Raw genomic sequence first — 25,976 nt, 5'->3', positions numbered from 1 at the left:
GATTGGCAAACGCCCACCACACGCAAAGAACTGCAATCCTTCCTGGGTTTTGCCAACTTTTATAGAGACTTCATAGCAAATTTCGCTCAAATCACGCTCCCCTTAACAGAACTGCTGAAAACCAAAGATAAAGGGGACCAAGCTAAGAAGCCCTCTTCCAAATTACAATGGACCCCCGATTGCCAAACGGCTTTCGACTGCCTAAAAGAGCAATTTGTAACAGAACCCATCCTCTCCCACCCCAACGAACAATCCCCCTTCATAGTACAGGTCGACGCCAGCGATACGGCGATAGGGGGGGTTTTGCTACAGAAGGGGGAGGATGGAAAATTGCGTCCTTGTGCGTTCTTGTCTAGAAAATTTTCTGCGGCGGAAAGGAATTGGAATGTGTGGGAGAAGGAGGCCTTTGCAGTAAAAGCAGCCCTTACTAACTGGAGACATTGGCTGGAGGGGGCGCGATACCCTTTTGAGGTCTGGACAGATCATAAAAATTTGGAGGCCCTCCGGAGCCCACGCAGACTGAATGCCAAGCAATTGCGGTGGGCGGAATTCTTTTCAAAATTCAACTTCACTCTAAATTATCTCCCGGGCAAAACTAACTTTTTGGCGGACGCCCTATCGCGCATGCCCCAACATAGGAGCAAACGGGCGGAGACAATCGACACGGTCTTCTCGCCTAAGCAACTTGGGGGCGTGGTGACTACTCGCAGCCGCGCCAAGCAACCCCTCCCAGCCAACCAGGAATGGAAATCGAAACTTAAAGCTGAAATAGAGAAGGAGGGGGATAGAGCTCCGCGGAGCAAACTGACCCAATCCCCACAAGGGGATTGGTTAGCCGGGGGCAAATTGTATGTCCCAGACAGCCTCAGACTGGAAATTTTGCAGCGCTGTCATGATGCTCCCACTGCTGGACATTATGGGTATCTAAAAACTTTGCATCTCGTCCAAAGACAATTCTGGTGGCCGGGCATGCGCAAAGACATTTCCCAATACGTTAGTTCCTGTCCTGTTTGCCTCAGTGCCAAAACCAGGAAAGGGAAGCCTCCGGGTCTCCTGCAACCATTGGAGACGTCAAACAGACCATGGGACGTAATATCCATGGATTTTATTACTGATCTACCTATCTCAAAAGGACATAATTGTATTTTAGTGGTGGTAGATCTGTTTTCCAAACAAGCACATTTTATCCCCTGTACTGCTATACCCTCCGCGCGGAAGCTAGCGGATCTGTTTTTAAAACACATCGTGAAATTACATTCTTTTCCGTCCAAGGTGATTTCGGATCGCGGCGGACAGTTCGTTGCCAACTTCTGGCGGGAGCTTTTGAAAATGTTGAATATTGAACAAGGCATCAGTTCAAGCCACCAGTTCAAGCCACAGTCTGACATCTTGCTACGCTCTGCTGCAACAGCGTCACTCATCTGAGCAAAGCCAAGGAGGAAGGAGTACAGCTGCCCATCAAGAGGCAGTCTCCTATGGCTCCCACTTGGGAGATGTGGCTGCCTAATGCACACAGGAAGGCTCCCGTAACTGAATCACAACGGTTTAAGGCAGCATATTTCTCAAGTGGATGGTGGTGGAAAGTGCTGTCAGGTCATAGCTAACTGATGGTGACCCCTGGTGGGGATTTCAAAGCAAGAAACTAACAGAGGTGGTTTGCCATTGCCTGCCACTGCAGAATGACCCTGGACTTCCTGGGAGGTGTCCCATCCAATTACTATCCCAGGTCAGCCCACGTAAGGGCAAAAGCACAAATAGCCTCTCCCAGTCACTCATGACGGAGGGAGGGGTGAGTAAAACATAACTTATTTTATGCAGTGTCCTTCCACATTCAAAACATGTCTATAGCTCCTCGCCTGTGTGAATTCTTTGATGGGAAGTCAGGTTTCCACCCACACTGAAGCTTTTTCCACATACCGGGCACTAATGGTTCCTCCCTTGTGAATTCTTGGATCAGGAGTTAGTTCATTCTTCTGTTTAAACTCTTTTCCAAATACTAGACATTTATATGGCTTCTCCCCTGTGTGAATTCTTCTACCAGAATTGATTTGTCATTTATTTTATTTTATTTAAGTCATATAAAGTCCACCTTTCTCACTGAGACTCAAGGCGAACTACATAGAATGAGATCAGGAGACGCAATTTCAGGACATTTCCATAAACGATGTCATAGAGTCGATAAACACCATTTTACACAGACATAGCATTAGTAAGAATCCAAGACAGAGTTGAAGAAATGCTGAAACAGAAGATAAGCAATTTTAGGACTGACATAAGACCAGCAAGAAGCAAAGGTAACTCATGGGAGCACGCATTTAAGACAACAGGTAGTATGTAAGGAAATATAGTGGTGAAGTCTATGATCCTGGTCCTTAACTCATTAGTAAAGCAACTGAGAGCCCTTCTCTACAATACAAAAGCCTTCTTGAATAATTCAGTCTTGCATAGTTTGCAGAAAGCGAGGAGGGTGGGGCCTCTCCTGACCTCCTAAGGCAGGCCGTTCTACAGGGCAGGGGCCACCACAGAGAAAGACCGTGTATGGGCTGCTGTTCATTACGCCCATTTACAGGGTGGATCCTGTAGGAGACCCTCTTCAGATAAGTGAAGCTCATGTGGAGGAATATAGGGAGGGAGGCGGTCCCATAGAGATGCCAGGCCTGTGAAGAGCTTTGAATGTGATAACCAATACCTTCAACTGAGCATGGTAGCTGATAGGTAGCCAACGGAGTGACTGCAGAATGGGGCTGATGTTCATGCTCCTGATAGCAGTCGTGCCACAGCATTTTGCACCAATTGGAGTCTCCTAGTTAATTTGGATGGGAGACCTATGTATAGTGCATTACAATAGTCAAGTCTTGATGTTACCATAGCAGGGATCCAGGTGGCCAGGTCAGCCATGTTGAGGGAAGAAGCCACCTAGCAGGCTATAGTGAGGTATAAAAGTCATTTTTTGCAGCTGCCTTAAACTTGTTGTTCTAGTAGTAGCACTGGTAAGAAGTAAGGACTCCACTTAGTCTGAAGCTTTTTCTACACTCCAGGCATTAATATGGCATCTCTCATGTGTGTATTCTTTGATGGGAATGAAGATGAACACTCTGATTGAAGCTTTTCCCGCAGCCTTGGCATTTATAAGGTTTTTCACCTGTGTGCATTCTTCGATGGGAATTAAGGTGTCCACTTGTTTGGAAACTTTTCCCACACTCCAAGCACTTAAAAGGTTTTTCACCTGTGTGCATTCTTCGATGATAACGAAGGCCTCCACGGTGAGTGAAGCTTTTTCCACAGTTCTGGCATTTATAAGGGTTTCCCCCCTGTGTGAATTCTTCGATGGGAAATAAGGTCTCCACTGTCTCTGAAGCTTTTTCCACAGTCCTGGCATTTATAAGGTTTTTCCCCTGTGTGAATTCTTAGATGGGAATTAAGTTGTCCGCTTGTTCGGAAACTTTTCCCACACTCCAGGCACTTATAAGGTTTTTCACCTGTGTGCGTTCTTCGATGGGGATTAAGCTCACCACTTTGTCTGAACCTTTTTCCACAGTCCGGGCATTTATAAGGTTTTTCCCCTGTGTGATATCTTTGATGCGAACTGAGAGTTTCCCTGCGACTGAATCTTTTCCCGCAGTCCTGGCATTTATAAGGTTTTTCCCCTGTGTGTATTCTTCTATGACAATTTAGGCGTCCGGTCTGATTGAAGCTTTTCCCGCAGTCCTGGCATTTATAAGGTTTTTCCCCTATGTGCATTCTTCGATGGGAATTAAGATGTCCACTTGTTCTGAAACTTTTCCCACACTCCAGGCATTTATAAGGTTTTGCTCCTGTGTGAATTCTTTGATGGAAATTAAGGCTTTCACTCTGACTGAAACTTTTCCCACAGTCCTGGCATTTATAAGGTTTTTCCCCTGTGTGTATTCTTCTATGAGAATTAAGGCATCTGCACTGACGGAAGCTTTTCCCGCAGTCCTGGCATTTATAAGGTTTTTCCCCTGTGTGTATTCTTTGATGGGAATTAAGGCTTCCACTGTGACTGAAGCTTTTCCCACACTCCAGGCATTTATAAGGTTTTTCCCCTGTGTGAATTCTTTGATGGGAATTAAGGCTTCCACTCTGACTGAAGCTTTTCCCACACTCCTGGCATTTATAAGGTTTTTCCCCTGTGTGAATTCTTTGATGGGAATTAAGGCTTCCACTGCGACTGAAGATTTTTCCACACTCTAAGCATTTATAAGGTTTTTCCCCTGTGTGTGTTCTTCTATGAGAATTAAGGCATCCACTCCATTTGAAGCTTTTCCCACAATCCTGGCATTTATAAGGTTTTCCCCCTGTGTGAATTCTTTGATGGGAATTAAGGTTTCCACTCTTTTTGAAGGTTTTCTCACACTCCAGGCATTTATATTTTTTCTTTGTGTTATGGCTTTTCCAATCCATGCTGATGTTTGATTTTTCAGACAAAGAATTCCCACTTGCACTGCCCTCATTTCTATTGCCTTCTATGTACTTTTTTTCAAGTAGTGGGATTTCATGAGCGTATTCACCTTGTAAAAGACCGGAATCACTCCTTCCTTTAGATGGATGCTTTCTCTCCTCCTTCCTCAGGGTATCAGAATGTTTAGCCCCTTTCAGATCTGAATAGGTGTCCCCTTTATCCATCACTGGATGCTGAGATGTTTCATTCGGTGACCTCCACAGGCCTCCTGCAGAAAGAAAGAGAAACCTGGTGTGAGGATAGGACACCTTTACAAGCCATCTTTAGAAGAGTTTCCTCCTTTGCTTTGTGTTGATTGTGTTTGCACGGAGGTTAAGATCACACAGTCTGTACCCGGTTCTCCCCCTCTCTTTCTTTATTCCTTCTAAGTTCCAAGCTGGCAAAGCTGGCAGAGGAGCCATTCCTATGGTAATAAGTGTAGCCCAAGACAAGAAAGGAGAATGCACAAGAGAGATTCCCCCACACACACTTCTCAAAGTGACTCAGTCATTTTAAGTTTTTATTTTCCTACCTGGGTAAATTTAGAGAGGGAGTGGTTTGGGGTTGTTCTGGGGAGAACAAGGGCACCTTTGAAGACAGGGACAGCCGGTTCGGCTTTAATGGACCAAGCTGAGGGTCTGAAAATTTGGGTTTTTCAGCTCCATTGCCATGTGGACACCCCGTTGCTGCTGCAATTTATCTGCAGCTGCACCAACAAGGGGGAAGCTACAGAATCCGCTCCTCGTGTGTAAGCCACCAATACCAGGGTTTGGTGCCTGGATACACTTTCCAACGTCTTATTTTTGCATATGGTCCCATGACAAACTAGATCGTATCAGCCAATCCATGTGTGTGTAATGTGCCATCAAGTTGCTTCTGACTTAAGGTGACCCTGTACATGAAGACCTCCAAAATGCCCTATCACTATAAGCCTTGACGAGGTCCTGCGAACAAAAGGCCAGGGCTTCCTTTATCGATTCAAGCCATCCTCTTTTCCGGCTGCCTTGACTTTCCCAGCTTTGCTGTGTTTTCCAGCAAGTCTTGTCTTCCCATGCTGAGACCAAAGCCTCCGTTTAGTCATTTTAGCTCCTAGGCAGAATTCAAGACTGACTGGATCTAGAACCCACACCCTAGAACCCACACCCCGATCAGTAGCTTCTGGCAATTAAATGAAGAACAGCACTTCACTGGGACGGTTACTGGCAGATAGACAAGGGAGAGGAAGAGAACTCTGGCCTGGTCATGTAAGCAATGGAGAACCCAGTGGCGTTTCTGTCCCGGCTTCTTTTCACAAGGGGATTTACTAGACCAAAACACTGACTTTAAGAAGGGGGGGCGGCCATTCTTTAGAGGGGTCTTCCATGGTTAGATATGCCTTGAGAAGGCAGTCAGAAGCAACCATCTATGAGAACAGGGATACACCAGCGCATGATCGGAGGAGAGATGTCAGGCAGAAGAAGAAGGGAACAGGATTGACTTTAAGCTGAACAACAAACCTGGTACTAGTAAACCAGATTTGCATCTTTCTTTGAACCCCTCACAGGGATTAGTGAAGCATGAGGAGAAAATGTGCTTTTCACATCCTTGATTGTCCTGGGCACAAACATTGTCCTCTGCGGAGTTCCATTGTTTGGTTTTTCTTGGGGGGGGGGGGGTGTCCCCTGTATGCTGTGCATTGAAGATAAATATTTCTCATGCAGTTTTTGTACCCATCAGAAGCTTCCATTTCACATTGGAAGAAAGCAAGAATGGAGAAGAAAATTAAGAGTCAAGTTTACATTGAAAAGGAGAAGCCGGCCTGAGAAGGGACAGTTCACTCTCCAGTCACATTGAGTTGCCCCCCCCCAGCCCCAAGAGTGGCCTCTGTCTGTCTGTCTGTCTGTCTGTCTGTCTGTCTGTCTGTCTGTCTGTCTGTCTGTCTGTCTGGTGCTGCTATTAAAACTATTGCCTGAAGGTGAAATTAAAAGAGGACAAATCTTACTCAATATTCTGTCTCTGATATTCAATTATTGCTTCTATATATTTTGCCACAGAAAGGGAATCATTTGTATCCAATGATCACCACATCACCTGGGCTCTCTTATTAGGTCGTTCCTGGGCTCTCTTATTAGGTCGTTCCATATTTTTATGTAGGGGGTAATTAAGCAAGCTGTCAATTCATTAAAGATGGGACAGTCTATGCAATGTTACCACACTGGACAATCCCAAAATTGTTTGTATATGTATAATATTGGTTGATCTGTTATTTGTTGATTGTTAATTGTTATATGTAACTTGCCAATAAAAGTTGGGGCGGGGGGAGTTGGTCAGTCTTAAAAAAAAAAAAATGGGACGGTCTATATCCATGTGTTCGATGGTTTCAATTTTATCGTCAATCTTGCGTGACCTCCGAGGGGAAAAGCACTCCTGCCCCCCACCAGAGCCCCCTGTTCACCCAGAGCGTGTGCGACATCCAAGGGAGACCTGGTCCAGCCTGGCTGCCCTTGCAACACCATCAGCCACCGCTCTGTCCCACCCCCTTTCTCTCTGCCAGGGTCTCTGTGGAGCAGCCCTTCCCCTGCTAAATCACTTCTGCACATTGTGTGGGGAACTAAATCAGCCTCCGGAGGGGCTGCTTCAGACCACAGGCCATTGGCTGTCAATTGGAAGAGTTTCATCCTGACTAGGGTGGAAAACAGGCTGGGAAAATTTCTGCCGCAAGGGGCTGAATGTTGCAAAGCGACACCATCCTGCAGTTTCCTCTGGAGTCACCTAAAACACAGCTCTGTGCTTGGGAGAGGAGGCAGGATGTGTCCACGTGAGTTCTGGCTGGACTTGCTGTGGGCCATCATGTCTCTGAGGAAAAGCCCCTGCTTTGCTTGGCACACCTGGCATCCCAGGATCAAGGCCTGCCAGGGAGCCGCTGCCTCTGCGAGTGGACAGCACCTGGCACAAGTGATCCGACCGGGGAGGGGGAAGAGGCCTGCTTTCAGGCGTCCGGAGTCTACAAGCACCATTTCACCATCCCCAACCCAGCCAAGCTCTTGCGTGAAGAAGCTCAAAGAGAAAAAGGCCACAGAAATCCCTCGGAAGGAAGCAAAAGGAACAGACAATCCCGCAACAAATTAAAATGGATACCTGCCAATCCCCCCTCTTCATCAGAGATCCGGAGAAACGGCTCTTCTTCTCCTTCCAGCCTGGAAATGAGGTCAGGCTTGGCAACCTCAGGCCCTTTTGTGAGGAGAAAAGAAGAAAGACAAAATTGTGACTCTTCTGTGTGTTCATAAACTGGGCAATTCCATGCCGGGATGCCTGCCCCTCCAGAAATACACAACAGACAAGGAGTAGGGGAAGGGTGGTATGGAGCCATATCTGGCATTGGCACTTCTGTGCCAGCTGAGAACTCACTCAGCCAGGCTAAGGCAAGGCCCAGCGGGGGGGGGGGGAAGCCCCACTTATGTTGCCAAGTAGGCCCCCTCCCCTGCTTTGAAGCCTGCTATGAACTGTGCTAAAGTTTCCTGCATTGCTGTTTTACTGCTACACCAAAGACCGCTTTGCACGTGTGTGTTCTGGTACACGTGTCAGTTTCCTGCCTGCGTGTCAATTACCTTGCTTCTGCTATGGACTGTGTAGTTTACTGACTCCATGTTTGGTTAACTGCACAAAGGACTCTCTTCCTGGGCAAGCCCTGCCCTGGCCTGTATCTGGAATTCCCAGTGTGTGTTTGGACTGTGTTCCTCGTGCCTGCTTTGCCATCTGCCACGGACCGTGCCTGTTCCCTGCTTTGGACTGTGTTTTAAAGTGTTGTTCCCGCTGCCTCCATGGAAGCCTGCCTCATATGGGCCCAAGCCGCTGCTAGCAGCCGGGCGCCTGCCGGGGAAACCTCCAGCGAGCCTGGCTAGGCGCTCCCTGGTCAGTTCCCGCCTGGAGCCTCCCGCGGGCCGGTCCCCAAGCTTGCCCTCGCTACCGGGCAGCCTGCTATCCAGCCCCAGCTATGCCCAGCCGGCATCCATGTTCTCAGGCACCCAGAGGACCCAGAGGAAGAAGACTGCTTTGGGAAGCCATTTCGGCGAAGCGGGCACACCACGTCCGCAGCGAGAGCCCCTCGCCCCGCTCTGCATATCTTAGGAGCCGCCCCGGAGAAGGAACTAAGTGCCGACCATCCCAAGCACTTAAAGAATGCATCTCAAAGAAACCTCCGCATTCCAAAGCTGATGACATCAGGACAAGCCCTGTCCACTGGAACATCCTTTCAGCCCACTTGGATTTCCCCCTCCCTCTTTTGTCCCCTCTTCCTGAGGTGTCACTTATCACAATCTGATTACCAAAGTGGCCCATCCAAGCCATTCAGTAGCCCATTAGACCCTTTGTTTTAATCTGTGAGAACCACCAAGTACAGCACCAGCCCCAGGGTACGTTTTGGGGTATTTAAGCTGGTCTCCCAGACCACTCGGTGCTCAGGCCATTCCTATCCAGACTTCCTTGCTGTCCGTCTGTGGTCCCAGTGCTGGCATTGGGCCACCTCGCTGTTGTGTCTCTGCTTCGCTTCAGGATAAGTGAGTATTCCCCCTATCATCGTTGGGAACCAGCTAATGCGAACGTCTCTGTATTTCCTACTCTGTATTTCTTAGACCTTGTATGTTCTTTGTATGATTGTGCAAGCTAGGCTTACGCTACACTCAATACACGTGTTTGGACCCTACTCCTTGTCTGCCTCTTTTTCACTAGAGTGTCTGGGATCGGGACCTCCGTAAACATAGGTTATGATCCTCGCTTAATATTAATAGTTACAGACTGCTACAGCTAATTCCCCATTATAATAAAAGAGCAGTTCTGGTAACAGTTTACTGGTGGAGAATATGCGGGCATAACCCAGTTCGTGTGAATACACGTGAGTCGACACGCGTGTTTTCAGCGAACTGACTTAGAGGAAAATTTTCCAGACCTCAGTGTAAAGAGCGCAATTTAGCTCAGGGAATTAAAAGTGTGAGTGTGTGTGGCTCTAGTGAGCATTTCTATCTTGTGGGTTGGCTTTTCCCCATTTCCTCCTTCAGCCAGCTTTGGACTACTTGCCTTTTGTGGTGCACCGCGAGGCCCTCCAGCCGTTATAACCGGTGTACTGTGGGTGAGGACCTCTGAACTGGTGAAGTTCCTGGCCACCTTCCGGGCCGCCTAAACGCGTCTATGTGGGTGGGATCCCAGAAGTAGGCTCTATAGATATATATATCCTGAAGCAGCACATATAAAACTCTTTTCCGCCCTCCCCCGTCTCTCCTAAGTCCGTCCAAACCCCCGTTCCTGCCAGCACTTAGGCTTCAATCCCCGCTCCGGAGGAAACGTGAAGGGATCGTTAGTCCGTTTGGTTGTTCAGTTAGTTAGCTTTGGGAATCTGAAGCCAGGTTCCTGAAGCCCCGCGGCAGCCGGCCGCACCGTGCTTAAGAGTTTTAAGTTAGACTCTTGGGCGCACCCCGCTTGAGAGTTGTTAGAACTCTTGAGCGCTTTTCCGCTTGGGAGTACCGTGGTTTTACTCCTGAGCAATTTTGCTTGGGGACGTGCAGAGGCAGTCCTTGAGCGCATTTAGTCTTTTGATCTTGGCTTGGAGACAGTTTAACCGTTTGTCTCTGAGCACGAGGCCTGGGGACACTTTGAGTTTAGTTCTTGGGCAGAGAGCTTGAGAGCATTATTGGCTTCTGAGCAGAGGCTTGGAAGCACTTCAGTTCCTGAGTATAGGCTTGGGAGCATTTCGGGTTGCCTGAGCAGAGGCTTGGGAGACCCCTTAGTTGCAGTTCCTGAGCAGAGGCTTGGGGACACTTTTTGGTTTTCCGAGTATAGGCTTGGGAGACCCCTGAGCTTTGGCTTCTGAGCAGAGGCTTGGAAGCACTGAGCGTTTTTGGTTCTTGGGCTTAGAGAGCTTGAGAGCACCCTCTGAGCCAGTAAACTTTTCCTGGTCCCGTGGCTTGTAGGCAAGCTTGAAACGGGAATAGGAATTCTTCCTTCTCCCCCGGTGGAGAAGAACCGAGTGTAGGACCCTTAAAATACCCTGTAAACCCTAAAGGTAGAACCTTAAAACCCCCTGGTAAAAACCCTTGAGGACCTGAGGGAAGGATAAACCTCCCAAAAGGAACATAGAGAGGAAGAAGTTGTTAAAACCCTTGAGCAGCTTTAATCGCCCCACCCCTGGTGCCGCTGATCTACTCTTTAACCTCCCCCGAGATCAGCCTTAAACAAAAGGAAAAATGTACCGGGCAAACCCCACCGTGCCCCGCCTGGAGAAGTGGCTAGTGAAGAAGGGAGATTGCCCTTGGGAAGCCGGTTCCTTCAAGGGACCCGACCCACTCCAGATAGTTAGAAGCGCCTTCCAGGACTTCTGTGACAAGGAGAAACCTAGGTCTAGCAAAAAGGACAGATATGGAGCCTGGGCACTTTTCACCGCCCTGCAGGACAGTGTGTCCCTAATTAGCAAGTTGCAAACAGCACAGGAGGAGTTAGAGGAGAGGTCAAAACGAGAGCAGGACGCCTTGCGCCTAGAAATCCAGACTCTCAGGACCAAGCTAACCGAACAGGAGAAAGAACATGAGGAAAAGGCAGTTGAGTGGCGCGCTGAACGCGTCAATTTCATACTAGAGAAGCAAGGACTAACTACCGCCCTCCAGGACGCTCAGCACAAGGCTGAGGCGGCCACCGCTCGTGCCGATATGGCTGAGCACGCATTAACGGAGGGACAAGAAGAGATTACTAAGCTCACCCATGCCGCCCGGTTCATGGCGGACCACAACCAGTCTAAAACCGCAGCCGCGGACCATTCAGCTTGTAAGAGGGAGCTAGAGGCCCTAAAGCGACACTTGGGGATGCAACAGGCCGTAATTTCCGCCGTGCACCCCTCAGCCCTCTTGGCCCTCCCAGAAGATAGTAAGGATAGCTGGGCATCTCAGTCGCCCCAGCCCGAGGAAGCCCCACAGCCCCTCCACCCAATAGCCACTAAAGAAATAGTATCCATGGACGAGGATGGCAGGAAGACAGACCGGGTCGTTAAAGAAACCCGCAATTGGAGGCCTGATGAGCTCCAAGCCATAGCAGATCGCATGGGACCCCTAAACCGAGACACAGCCATCCAGTGGTTCACCCATGTGACCACCTCTCAGCCTTCCGCTAGTGGTTCCGATGTAGCCCAACTGGCTCGCCAATGCGCCGCCCCTGAGATAGTTTCGGCCCTCAATGCCTATATTTCTAACCGACGGCTAGCCACACGCAGCCAGTATGGAGCAATTAAAGAAATTTGTGCATTCCTGTGGCCCACCAAAAGCTTAAAAGCCCTGTACATTGCAGAGTCCCAAAAGCCCGGAGAGGATCCAGAGGCATATTTAGCTAGGAAACAGCTTCTTGCTGAGCTAGCAGACGAAGTGGACCTGGATGCCAGCGATGTACCCGACTTTGACGAGTTAGAATTCAGGAGAGCAGTCTTAGATGGACTCAATAGTACCACCCGCCTAGCACTAGCAGGAGTAGAGCCCGGGAGCATCTCATGGGGAGACCTGGAAGCCCGCATCAGGAGCATTGCTGGCCTGTTGCGAGAAACCGGCGCCATCCACCATGTGAAGTCCCCGGCCTCCCATAGGAAAGAGAGTGAGCCCATCAACACAGTCACGTATGCCAACCATGGTCCCCACTCCCAATATCGGCCCCAAGGGCATAGCTCGTACTCGGAGCCTAGAGGTGGCATCTTGCGTGGGAGAAGCGGTAGCTTCACTCGGGGCCGCAGCCAGAGGGACTCCCGTCCAGGAGTAACCTTTGCGCCCACCCCCAGTCGCTACCCTTCCTCCCCACAGGGACCCTCTGAGCCCTGGAGACCTGCGCTGCCCTCGGCGCCCCCGCCCCCTCAGGCACCTCACCCCTACAATCACCAGGTCTACCCTCCCCCAAGTCAGGCTGACTCCTGGATACCGCAGCCAAAGGACCATGAGGAGCCCTCTGACCTAGGCGGCCCGCCGCCAGCCAGGGACTCACTCCGCTGGGAACTCTGGAAGCGGCTCAAGGATCATGGGGCAGACATGGAGCTCTTCCACCAGCAGCCCACTTCAGTTCTTCTCTCTGCCCTTCTAGACACCCTTGGGAAAGGCCCTCCCCAACATGCACAGCCAGTGGCTACAGTAAGAGGAGAGCCGCCACCAGCTGGGAACCCCTTTTTCCAATAGGGATGCCCGGGGGTCACACATGCTTCTCCCCACTTAACTGCCCGTGGGAGGAAACCAAAGGTTGAGGCTAGCCTTCGACCTCCGGGAACTAAAAATAGCTGGAAACTTAAAAGAGAGAAGGAAAGATTCCAAAGGGTGATTCGCACCCAGAACCCAGCACCAACTCTGCCAGACACCTCTGAAAGAAACCTGGCAGAGCTGCAAAATAAAATTCAGGAGCTCATAAGTGTAAATAGGGAACAGAATTTAAAAATAAATGATCTTAATAAAGAGAATGAGGAATTAAAAGAAAAATTGAATGCTTGCACAATAGAGAAAGAGCAGCTCCACAATAAATTCCTTAACATGCAGACTTTGCTGGAGGACCAGAATAATGAAACTGCCACTTTAAAAACCCTGATGCAAAATCTCCTGGAATCCCAGAGACTCACTGAGGCCAGATTAAAGACTTTAGAGGAACAATCAGTGATTGAATCAGCACCCCGCCCCGCCAAAGGCAGTGAAATGAATAGTCAGTCACCTTTGCCTTCAATTTCTGCCTCAGCCCCCACACCTAAGAAGCCAGAATTCACTTTAGCCTCTGAGCATGTACAGAGTTTAAAAGTCATTCCCCAAGAAATTGTCTTGGCTCCCATAGACTGCCCCCAGCCAAGCTATACACAGCCCACCGTGACTGTGCCCTCTTGCAATGATCCTGAAGAACAGGTAAACAAAAGTAAAAATGCAGTTCCTTTAAAAGAATTAAGATGCTTTGAGAATCCAGTGCTTGCAACTACACACCAAATAGTTTTCTCTCAGCCTTCCCTGACTAACACCCCTGAAGAAAACCTCATGTTGGGCCTGTGTGGTTTAGTAGTGCTTGAGCTAATTCAGAGATATTTGTGTATCTGTTTCCTCATTTTAAAATGCTCAAGCCTAAAACTTAATGAAAAGGTAGAGCCTCCAGCAGTAAGTGCAGTCAGGAATGTAATAAGGCAAGTGAGCAAACTCCAGAAAGAATCCCAGTTGCTAGCAGCATCTAAAACAGACTATTCCCACTCAGCGTTGCACCCCCACCCCTCATTGAAATGGAAAAACTGGCCAGACCAGGATTCTGACCTCCTCCCAATTCTTCCTTTTGTCCTCTCCCAGGCTGAAGTAAGCCCAAATAAATGTAATCACTGGTTCCCTGTCAGAATTTGGAAGGGATTGGAACCAGGAGTGGAAAAGCCACCTTAAGGAGACTTGAGTTCAAGTCCCCACAGCCCCCTTCCCTTTTCGTTGTGCAGTCTTAACTTTATGTGTGTGTGAACCTGAAGCCCAATTCCCTTTTGAAATTAGATATAAAAAGCCAACTTGGCTTCATATAATCATTTAGTGTTTTTGTTATTTCTTGTCAGTTCTATTCTTTAACTTTCTTAGGCGGGCCCCACAGTTGGGACCCTTGGGGGAAACACGGCAACCAAAGCCAAATAGGACCACCACCGAAAGTGATTCTTGATTGGATTTTTAGCCGCATGTTCGGAAAAAAATTGCACAGGCAAAAGAGATTTGCTGTGTGTGAAAGTGGTTGGAGAGGCGTTAGCCCAGAGGTGCATACATTCCCTCGAACATAGTGGAATCACCAAATAAGGTGATCTCCGTATTTGAAAACATTTCACCCGCCGTGCTGGTGAAGATCCCGCATCTACGTAGATTCGGGGTCTCACCTGCCAGACCCACGCTTTCGCATGATGGTCGGCTTTGGCTTTGAGGGCCGTGCCTCCCCTGGAAAAGAACCCCCAGATAGCCCAACATCCCTCTTTTACTAATGTTCATATTCGTCATGGTGAGTTGCTATACGGCGCCACCAGCCAGTACGCTTTAGTGCAAAGGTAAAAGACCCGCCAGTATTTTGTAAATATGTGACCCCTGGAATATGTTATTGAGGTGCGTTCGCTACGCACAAGGGGCAGCGTGCCTCATTTACATAGCCAGGATCCCCCACGCCAAGATGACCCCCGAACAACCCAGACCCAGTGGCGCCGACAGATCTCGGCCGCCTCCGCCGCTTTTCGATAAACGCCGCCGAGCGCCTTCGGCTCCACTTCGGCCCTTTCCGCCAGCAGCCGCCCGCCCCACGTAATCTTTTCCCTTGCCCGTACCGTACAAGGGAAAAGAAGGGGGGGAGACATATTGAAGTTTTAATGAAGCCCTGCCAGGCCTTCCAAGGGAGGGCAACCCAAAAGTACCCCACACCCGTATGCCTCTTGCTCCGTGTATTTTTCTTTTGGCTCAGTGCATTTTTCTTTTGCTCAGTGTATTTTTCCTTTTTGCCCGGTGTACCTTTTTTTTTTGAAACCAGAAAATGGGGCCTCCTGAGGGAGTCCCTCCAAAAATTGCTAGTCCTGCAAAGATATGACGAAGGCCTATTTTTGTTTTTTTTTTTTTAATAAATTTTTTATTTTTCATAACTACAAAACACTACACAAAACTATCACAAGGAAGGGGGAGAGGGAAGGGACAAAGGGGGGTGGTGGAAAAAGAAAAGGAGGGGAATGAACTACAAACACTAAACACTACACTTCAATGTTTCCCTTCATACTGTCAGTACAAAAATAGCTCCATAAAATAATGATGGAGTGGTTAATCATACAGAGAATAAACATTTCAAATTCTGGTTAAACTTTCCTCCCCCTTCTAGGTCCCGGACGCAATTCTCTCTGTGCAACTGCTGTTGCAATGCTCTCCTCCTCCCCCCCCCCTCCGGCTCCTCCTTTTCTTCGTTCTTGGTGCAGCAGAGTTCTGGGTTTTTATTCTCAAAATCCTTTAGTTGATCTTCTGATAATATCTTATAGGCCTGATCTTTATATCTGAACCATATTCCTTCCGGGAATAACCATTTGTACTTTATTCCATGGTCCCTCAGAAGTGCTACAAACTTTTTATATTTAAAACGCCGTTTCCGGACTAGAAATGGAACGTCCTTCAAAATCTTGACTTTCAAACCCATAAAGTCCAAATCCGCATTGTATGAGTTATATAGGATGGTGTCCCGAATCTTTTTAGATGAAAAGTCAATAATGATCTCACGAGGCAACTGTCGCTTTGTTGCATATTTTGAAGAAGCCCGACGGACCTCCAAAATGGCGCTTTTAACCTCTTCTTTAGTCGTCCTCGCGGGTGTCGCCAGTAATTCCGAGACCAAATCCCACAGATCCTCATTTTCCTCCTCTTTCACGTTTTGGAGACGCAAAATTGTCTGCGTTCGTTCCACCTGTAGCCCGATCAGCTGGTTCTCCACCAACTTCAGGTCCTTTTTTGTAGCCTTCACAAGTGACGCACTTTCCAGAGCAGACTTTTCTGCCCCCCCCCCGCTGCTGCCTTAATGGTTTTCACCTCGCTTTCAATTAAGCCCACCCTTTGATCAGTTTCGTTCAGCTTGTCAACAAAGGGTTTTATAGCTTCCACCACCGCCCTGCGTACCAACTCTTCGAGCGACTCCCCCTTCTGCAAGGTAGCCGAGATTGACTTACCGAGAGCGGGACTTTGCCTCTTTGCTGCCATTTGGGGGGGGGGGGGGACGCCAACAAAATTCTGGAACTCAACGAAGGGGAAGAGCGAGTCTTCTTCAGATCAACCTCTCCTTCACAAACGCTTGTAGAACAGAAGGGATTCGCTTGTTTACAGGCTTCCGCCTGTTTCTTTTACTTGCCGTTTCTCGTTGCCCGGCGGCACTCGGGGCGCCGCGCACATCTGCCGGCCTCCATAGGGACAAACGGGCAATTCCCCCCCCCCGCATTGATTTCGGGGAGTTCTTCCCGCCGCGTCCCGGACCCTGGCTCCCTCCCTGGGAGTCCTGGGGGCTAATCCTTGCGGGTCAGCCGCCCGGTCAGGGTGCCCGGTCGTTTCCTCCCAGACCAGCCGAGAGGAGCGTCCGGCATGGCTGAGAAAACGAAGGCCTATTTTTGTAAATTAAAGCGAGGGCCCCCGTCTGCAGCAACCCTTATAGTTGCTGGAAACCACTCTTTAGTTTTCTTTTCTTTTTAAAACGGCAAGGACAGGCCGAGCCGGACCGACAGCTCTCAGCCCGCAAAATAAAAGCAGCCCGCCGCCAAGCAAGGGGCACCTGAAGGCCACATAGTCCAGGCACCCAGGGACCCCTGGGGCGAGTTTGCATAATCCCGCCTAACGCACAGCCGACCCTCGCTCGACGTAAAGACGTTTCCCCCCCTGAAATATACATGCTATAGGAAGAAACCGTCGCACAGGAGTTCCCCAGAGCAACAAGCTGGAAGGCTCGCTTAGTGCTCTGGGACTTCTCGTTCGAACCCCGCCTAATAAACAGTGCTGGCAGAAAAACCCCCTCTCTTTTTCCCTACTTCACTTTATTTTATTTTGCTGCAATAAACTCAGGGAACCTGTACTTATATCCGCAGGTCTCCCCAGGATATTCTCACCACAAAAGGAAAAAAGAAGGCCAGGAGATGAGGCACCTGGCTACTCTGTGTCTGCTCGTGCTGGCAGGCACCCTAACAGAGGGACGCCCGTCCAAATTAATGCCCTACCCCCACTGGAGATGTATTAATACCCTGGCAGGAAATGAAATGATGGTCTGCAAAGTTGTGCAGCAGAGCAATATGACCACCCCCACGGACCGCACTAACGTCCGCAGTTGCGAAGAGCAGTGGATCCGACCCCCAGAGCTTGTTATTTTATGTGTGGGAGTAAAAACCATGTCCCAAGAATTAGTATGTTACTCGCCTACTGACACAGTGTCACCACTTGCTCCGATTCCTTGTATGTTTCTTCCCCGTATCAGGCCAGCCCCCACCGCAGTCCCGGTGGTAGACAGATATACCACCCCTGCCAACTTCGAAACCTCGCCATTTGTCACTGAGGCTTTCGGACCATACTGTGAAGTTATTTTAGTGTCGGCCGCAGTATGGAAGGCAGGAGACCCCTTTAGAATGACCATCCTACTAGGCACCACTACCATTGAACCTGCATCAGTCACTATCACGCCCCCTTCAGGCACAGTTCTCTCCTTTGCTATAGAACGCTGGGAGAACCTGACCTGGATTGTAAAGGAGGAAGACCTAGCCAAACATGGCCCACCCGATTGGATACTGGTTCAGCAGACACCCGAATGCCAAACCAAGCCCCTAGTAGAGAAATTTCACCGGCTTGGGCTGCTCTTTGTAAATTTGACTCACGAACCAGGCAATTATTCCCTGCTGATCCGGACCCAGGAGACCCACACCATCCAAATTGACCCTTTGATTGTTAGCAATAAGCAATTAAGCCAAGGCGGCACGCATATAGTGGGCTCCCATGTTTTGAAAACTGACATTCGAGAGAGAGTTCTAGTCCGCCCGCAAATGTCTTTAAAAGAGATCCGCATAGACTTAGCTGAACTAAATGCAACCCAGAGGCTGCCGCAGTGCGCTCCCTATCTGGAGGCCGGTAGCAAGGGTTGGAATGCATGGCTACAACTGTGGATCGATCCCTCTCCCTCTCTCTCGCGTGCCAGACGAAGCATTGCCGACTGGACTGCTCCTGCAGCCGGAGGCTTAGCAATCATGGATTCGGTCAACATTGAGACTCTCGCTAATAAGTTTGCCCATGTCACGACTAGCATCTCCGACTTAGGTAAACCGGTGGTGCAGTCCCTAAATTCCATTTCAAATGGGCAACACGAGATCAGCTCCATTTTAGTTAACTGGGAGAGTCAAATTGAAAGAGATTTTTCTCTGCTGCTCAAAGGAACACAGTCTGTGGAACGCAACGTGTCAATAGCTATGGCATGTATGCAGGCCCAACAATTAAACCAGGCTGTGGCCATGGGGCTAATTCGGCAAGCCACGGACGGGCACTTGCCCCTGGAAATCAAAAGATTGATTATGCCCAAATTGTCACCCATAGAACTGGAGCTTGAATCCTGGTGGTCTCTCGTAAATTCCTCATTCTCACCGACCACCCAGGAGCTTAAATTATTTTTATTAACGGCCAGTGCGCACGAGTCATTCCACGTGTATCCAGTCGTGCCTCTGGGACTCCAAGTCAGCGACACCGAGGTCCTCTACGCCAGACACCCCGACCATTGGGCCCGCTTCACCCCGACCGGATGGCAGCTCGTCAGCCTCCAAGGATGCCAGCATCGAGACCAGACCGGCTTCATTTGCCAAGACCAAGCCTTTGCACCTCATCACCCCTGTGTAGCCCCGCAAGTCGACGCCCTCAATGAATGCCCTTTCGAGATCGTCCAGGAGAACAGCTCCGCTGTGGTCTACCTTGGGAAAGGATGTGCCTGCGTGCGAACGGCCTGCGATTTTGTGATCCTGAACTCGTTCCAGCTGAAGCCCGTGATCCCGGGAGTCAATCGCTGCTTTTGCAACCTGTCTTCGGTGGCAGCCTGCGACTTCACTTACACGGTACCGGTCTGGACCCAAGAAGGGATCCTGGTGGCACCCTCCATCTATCGACATGTGAAGCCCATCTCCCTTGGCATCGGTCTGGAGCTAATCCATGAGCTCCTGGCCCACCCGCAGCTCCACCGCACCCTCCAGAGCATCCAGAGGGATGGGGACACTACTGCTTTGATTGTGTCCCACAACGGAAAGGAGATTTTGGATCTGGTCCAGCGGATTAAGACCACCGGAGAGCACTCGTGGTGGGAAACCCTCTTTGGTTGGAGCCCCACTGCCACTGGAATTTACAATTTGGCTCTGCACCCGATCGTTGTTATTTTGGCCTTCCAAGTTTTGTTGTGTGCCTCACTGCTTTATTTGGGCTGTTGGAGCCGCCGACAGCTCCAGCAACTCCAACTATCCTACCGTTTGGACCATTACAACCCCGACCTCCTCCTGCCCTAATGGTTATTCTTGGCGCCCCGTTTTTAGCCCTTGTTTATTTTGTTGCTTGTGTGATTATGAACTATGCTTGTGCCGACTTCCGGTTTGGGATTCATGGAGGTCTAACGCAGCTCCATTTGTGGAGCTGACCGGATTGCCGTTTTAACCGGCCGGAGGGGTGAAAATAACCCGCGGCCGACTGCTCTCAGGCGGGGAGCAGGCAAAGAACGCTCAAGACCCTAGGGTGAGTTAGATCTCGGACGAGGGGGGGCTCTACACAAGGAGTCTCCCCCCCGATCCTTGAGGTCCCACCTTGCGACGGGTCGGCTATAATCTCTGCGGCAATTTTGGGGCCAATTCGGCTGGCATAAGACCTACATACCCAAGCTTCGATCGGGGAGGGAAGTCGAGAGGAGAATTTAAGATCGAAACAGCGATTACAACCCGAGAAAGCTGAAGAGAAGGTAAAGATCGCTATCTCTTGAAACGGGACAGATTGACAAAAACAGAGAGGAAAGAAAGTAGATTTTTAAACTGCAACAGACTAGTGAAAAGGAGGTGAAGACTCGGCAGGAGTTGTATTTTAAAAGAGACTAAGTTTAAAGAAGTTATTACAAAAATCGGACTATTGTTTTGAATACCTGTGGTTTTGGAGCTGTGGGAAAAAGACACCATCGCGAGACCTGCTGTGGGAAGACGGGAGACAGGAAGTGCGTAACAACAATAGAGTGGCTGGAGGGAAGCGGCCCTTGCCAAAGGACAGGAAGTGGGGAATCGCCATCTTTGAAAGTGGAAGGGTCGTGGCTTCAGCGGAAGAGGAAGTAGGCCATCTTGGATTATAATAACATAGAGAAACCATAGAGAAAAGACGCCCGACATTTTGGATATAAAAAATTAATCTTGGCAAAGATTGGGACATTTAAAAAAAAAAGGAAAACGTTTAATTATACGCCACGGAGCTGAGGAAGAGAGCAGATTCGTGGGAGCGAGCTAAAGCAAGCCCCACGATGTCGAAAAAAGAGTGGCAATCGGCAATAGAAAATTTGGACAAAAAACTTATAGACATGATGAAAGAACTTAAGGACACGAAATTGGAGCTTATTAAAGAGGTCAAGGAAGTTACACAGACAGTAAAGTCGGAGCTGTCAGAAGTGAAAAAAGGTGTGGAAACGATTAGCAGTGAATTACAAGGAACGCAGCAGAGAGTTAAAACAGTAGAAGACGCGATGGAGAATTTAATAGACACGCAACAAACAGAGATGAGGCTGGTGAAGGGGAGGATGTCAGTTGCAGAAACTAAACACATGGAGAAGCAGCTTCGTTTTCGTGGTCTGCCAGAAGTGGAGGGGAAGTCAGCGCAAGAACAGATGACTGAGGTGTTGGCTGATTACCTGGGGAAGGAGGAGGAGGAAATTGTGGCTATCCTAGATGTGGCGTATCGTGTGAACTCGAGAATTGCAACCCAGAGGAAACTACCAAGGGATGTGATCGTGCAGTTTACAACTAGAAATATGAAAGAGAGGATTGTGACAAAACAATTTCAAGATCCATTGGAGATTGATGGCAAGACGATTATTATAATGAAGGAATTGCCCAGATCAGTGTTATTGGACAGGAAAAAATATAGAGTGCTAATTCAGACTTTGAAGGACATGAATATCAGATACAGATGGGAGTTACCGGAAGGAGTGTCCTTTGAGTTTGGAGGGGCAAAAAAACGCATCAGATCTGAGCGGGAGATGGAGAGATTTATCAAGGACAATGAAAAAGACTTACCAACAAAACCATGAATATGGAGTGTAAAGTATTATCTTGGAATGTAAATGGACTAAACTCACCGAATAAGAGAAAAAATATTTTTCATTGGCTATTAAAACAAAAATGTGATATTGTTTGTTTGCAGGAGACCCATATTAGAAAACAGGATGTAAAATATTTAAAATCTGGAAAATTGGGCAAAGAATTTGTAGCGGCTTCCAACAAGAAAAAAAGAGGAGTGGTGTTGTATATAAAAGAGGAGCTGCAGCCAAAATTTGTTATGAGAGATGTGGAAGCTAGATTTGTAGTAGTGGAATGTAATTGGAACTTAAAGAGAGTGTTGGTAGTCGGACTTTATGCACCTAACGGTGCAAAGGAAAGTTTCTTTGAAGACTTAAGGAAGCACCTAGATGATCTTGTATATGACCAGATAATTCTTGCTGGAGATTTCAATGGAGTGACAGATTTGGAACTAGACAAAAAGACTACAAAAGCACAAAAGAAAAGAGGACTATTGCCAAAGCTTTTTTTTGAGTTGATTCAACAAGAGACTCTCGAAGACGTATGGAGGAGAGAATATCCTAAAACCAGACAGTTTACTTTTTATTCTGCAAGGCATCTTACATTATCAAGAATTGATATGATCTGGGCCTCAAAGGACTTAGCGTTATGGACTAAGGAGGTAGAAATAATGCCGATGGTAGGCTCAGATCACAACCCAATTATGTGGAAATTTGGAAAAAGGAGAAAAAGGAAAGCCTGGAGAATAAATGAGGACTTGTTACAGGAAAGTGAGAATATGGAAACATTGAGAAGAGAGACTAAGTTTTTTATACAATACAACGTGAATAAAGAAGTACCAACCAGTAAAGTTTGGGACGCGTATAAGGCGGTTGTAAGGGGCATACTAATGGACTTAAATGGTAGAGCAAGGAAAAAGAAAGAGGAGAAAAGACAAGAGATTGAGGAGAAAATAAAGGCCAAAGAAGCACAGTTAAAAAAGAGACCAGGGAAAAAGAAAATACATCAGGAAATCAAAATTCTTCAAGAACAGTTAACAGCAATGAGTAATAAAGAATTGGAGTGGAACCTTAAAAGACTGAATCAAAAAGCTTTTGAGGGTGCTAATAAACCTGGGAAATATTTGGCATGGCAATTAAAGAAGAAAAGGGAAAAGAAAATAATAAATAAAATTTGTGAAGAAAACAAAACGTATTTGGAGCAGACTACCATTAGCAGAGCCTTTTATAAATTTTACGCTAAGCTGTATAATAAAAAAGAAGTAAACAAAGAATCAATAGCATCATATTTGGAGAAAACCAAACTTCCAGAGATCTCGGAAGCTTGGAGAAATAAGCTGAACAGTGAAGTAACTGATGAGGAAATAAATATGGCAATACAATCCGCAAATCTAGGAAAGGCGCCAGGGCCAGATGGACTTACGGCTAAATTTTATAAGACAATGGCCAATGAACTGGCACCATTCCTAAAAGAGGTGATGAACGGAGTTTTTAGGGATCAAAGAATTCCAGACACTTGGAGCGAAGCGAATATATCATTGATCCCAAAAGAGGGCCAAGATCTGACTAGCGTGAAAAATTACAGGCCTATATCATTACTTAACAATGATTATAAAATTTTTGCAAAGATATTGGCGGAGAGACTGAAGGGGTGGCTCTCGGAAGTTATAGAGGAAGAACAAGCAGGTTTTTTGCCGGACAGACAAATAAGAGACAATTTAAGGACAGTGATCAATGCTATTGAATACTATGACAAGCGTTGCGATAAAGAGGTTGGTTTCTTCTTTGTAGACGCCGAAAAAGCGTTTGACAACTTAAACTGGGATTTTTTGTTTGCCACTATGGAAAAGCTACAATTGGGAGAAAGATTCATCAGAGCAATTAAAGAAATATATAGGGACCAGACTGCAGCAATCGTAGTGAATGATGAACTGACCAAGAAATTGACGATTAGTAAAGGAACAAGACAAGGTTGCCCGTTATCTCCATTGTTGTTCATATTAGTATTGGAGATTCTGATGATACAAATACGACAAGACGAGGAAATACGAGGAATAAAAATAAAGGACTATTCATACAAGGTCAGAGCATTTGCAGATGACATAATGTTAATTGTAGAAGATCCATTGGAGAACATGCCAAAAGTGATAGATAAGATCAAGGAGTTTGGTGACTTGGCAGGTTTCTTCATTAATAAAAAGAAGTCAAAGATACTATGTAAAAACATGACTAAGCAGAAACAACAATTGTTAATGGAAACAACGGACTGTGAAGTAACTAGTAAGGTGAAATATTTGGGAGTTGAGCTGACTGCAAAAAATATAGATTTGTTCAAGAACAATTATGAAAAATTATGGACTCAGATAGAGAGAGACTTGATCAAATGGAATAGACTGAATTTGTCATGGTTGGGCAGGATTGCAGCAGTTAAGATGAATGTGTTACCAAGAGTAATGTTTTTGTTACAGACAATACCAATCATCAGAGACTCTAAACAATTTGAAAAATGGCAGAGGAAAATATCAGATTTTGTTTGGGCAGGCAAGAAGCCTCGAGTGAAAGTAAAAGTTCTACAAGACGCAAAGGAGAGAGGCGGAATGCAACTGCCCAATCTGAGACTTTACCATGATGCAATCTGCCTAGTTTGGCTAAAAGACTGGATGACATTAAAGAATAAGAAACTATTAGCCCTAGAGGGATATAAAAAAATTTTTGGATGGCACGCATACCTATGGCATGACAAAGTAAAGGTCAACTCGATGTTCCTGCATCATTTTGTAAGGAGAAGTCTATATACAATCTGGAAGAAGTACAGAACTTACCTACAAGAGGGAACCCCCTTGTGGGTGGTTCCATATGAGGTGATAGATCCGAGAGCTGTGGATAATGAACAACAATGTTTAACGTACAAAGAAATAACTAAGATTGAAGTATCTAAACTTAGAATAAAGACGCAAGAGGAACTATCACCTAACTATGATTGGTTCCAGTATAGACAGATTAGAGACTTATACAACTCGGACTTTGCAAAAGGGGGCATACGAACAGAGAACTCGGAACTAGAGCAGACCCTTCTTAAAGAAGACAAGAAAAGAATATCCAAGGTATACCAAGTACTGTTGAAATGGTATACTGAGGATGAGATAGTTAAAACACAGATGGTGAAATGGGCTATAAATTTCAATAAAGAAATAACAATGGAGGCATGGGAATACTTGTGGAAAACTACAATGAAGACAACGACATGCATTAATATTAAAGAGAACATTTTCAAAATGATTTATCGTTGGTACATGACACCAAAGAAGATTGCGCTAGGGAACTTGAATACTTCTAATAAATGCTGGAAATGTAAGAAACATGAGGGCTCCCTCTATCATATGTGGTGGTCGTGTGAGGTAGCTAGGCAGTTCTGGGGGGAAATAATAAGAGAAATGAGTGAAATTTTACAGTTTCAAATAAATAAGAACCCAGAACTCCTGCTGCTAAACTTGGGAATGGAGGGAATTCCAGCCCATCATAGGACGTTGATTTTTTATATGACTGCAGCAGCTAGACTTTTGTACGCGCAGAAATGGAAAGTACAAGAAGTGCCAACTATTGAAGATTGGATTTACAAATTGCTGTATATGGCTGAAATGGACAAGATGACAAGAAAACTGAGAGATCTGGACTCAGGGCAGTTTAACACAGACTGGGAGAAGCTGAAACAATATCTGGAGAAGAAATGGGAGGTGGGAGGAAAACTGTGGCAGTTTGAGAACTACTGAAGTATAATAAAAGTATAAAAGAGAGGGGTGACTTTACCGGGGGAGGAAGAGAAATGTGAATTTATAAGCAGTTAGATTAATTGATTGAGATATATATAGATATGTATAGGTTAACTGATAGAACATTGATAGAGAATAATTAATGATAAGGTTTAAACATGAGGATTGAGTAAATAATAATATTTTCTTTCTTTGATAAGATTTATATGCACCAAACTGAATGTACAGAAGAGTTAAATTGATTGATTATGCGAGGAGTTATATAGAATTACCATAAAAAGTTGAAATGAGTAATATATAGAGAACAAATCAAATTGTTTGATTTAAATGTGGGAAATTTTTATGGTTTATGATATATAGGTTTATATAGAAATATTCAAAACTGGAAAATGGGATAAATTGTTTACCTAAAGACGTATAGTTTGGGTGTATAATAAGTAAAGGAGTTAAAGATGTACTGCTTAATATAATGGAGAATGTATATCTGTTTTAGACAGAGGAATTTAATAGAAGTAAGGGAAAAGGGACAGAGGGTGGGAAAGCTGTTGGAAGTCAACAAAAGGGGGGGAAAGGGAGGGGGTTAGAAACGAAAAATTAGGGGAAAATTGATTGTAATGTAAAAATAAAAATGTTCTAACCCAATAAAAAATTTTTCAAAAAAAAAAAAAATGAACTATGCTTGTGCCTTTATGTGTACGGATCCTGCACCGGCCCCATGGACGCTCTGCTGCCGGACTCCGCTCCGAGGCCCTCTTGTGGACTAGGGGGGGACATATCTCTCTGCCTCCCAGCCCACGGCCCGTCTCCAAACGACCGCCAGCAGCGCCACCTCCATGAGGACTAGAACTGTGTGTCTGAAGCCCTTCTCGCCGCTCACCGACCCTGCTCTGCGGATTGTCGCAGACAGCAAGGGGGGGTGGAGGTGTGTTTTGGAGCACATGGACTAAGTTTGCTTGTTCTTGTAAATATGCAACCCAGTCCAG

At 47.0% G+C, this 25,976-nt stretch overlaps 1 pseudogene; it reads right to left on the bottom strand.

The window, feature by feature from the left end:
• Nucleotides 1-1,842: 1,842 nt before the first annotated feature.
• LOC129327988 (zinc finger protein 721-like) overlaps nt 1,843-25,976 on the bottom strand; it is a 45,822-nt pseudogene continuing 21,688 nt past the window's right edge.

This window comes from Eublepharis macularius, chromosome 4 (assembly GCF_028583425.1).
Source record: "Eublepharis macularius isolate TG4126 chromosome 4, MPM_Emac_v1.0, whole genome shotgun sequence".
In the NCBI taxonomy this organism is placed as follows: Eukaryota; Metazoa; Chordata; class Lepidosauria; order Squamata; family Eublepharidae; genus Eublepharis; species Eublepharis macularius.
The sequence above is the reverse complement of the archived record's forward strand: the minus strand, read 5'-3'. Positions and strand labels throughout refer to the sequence as shown.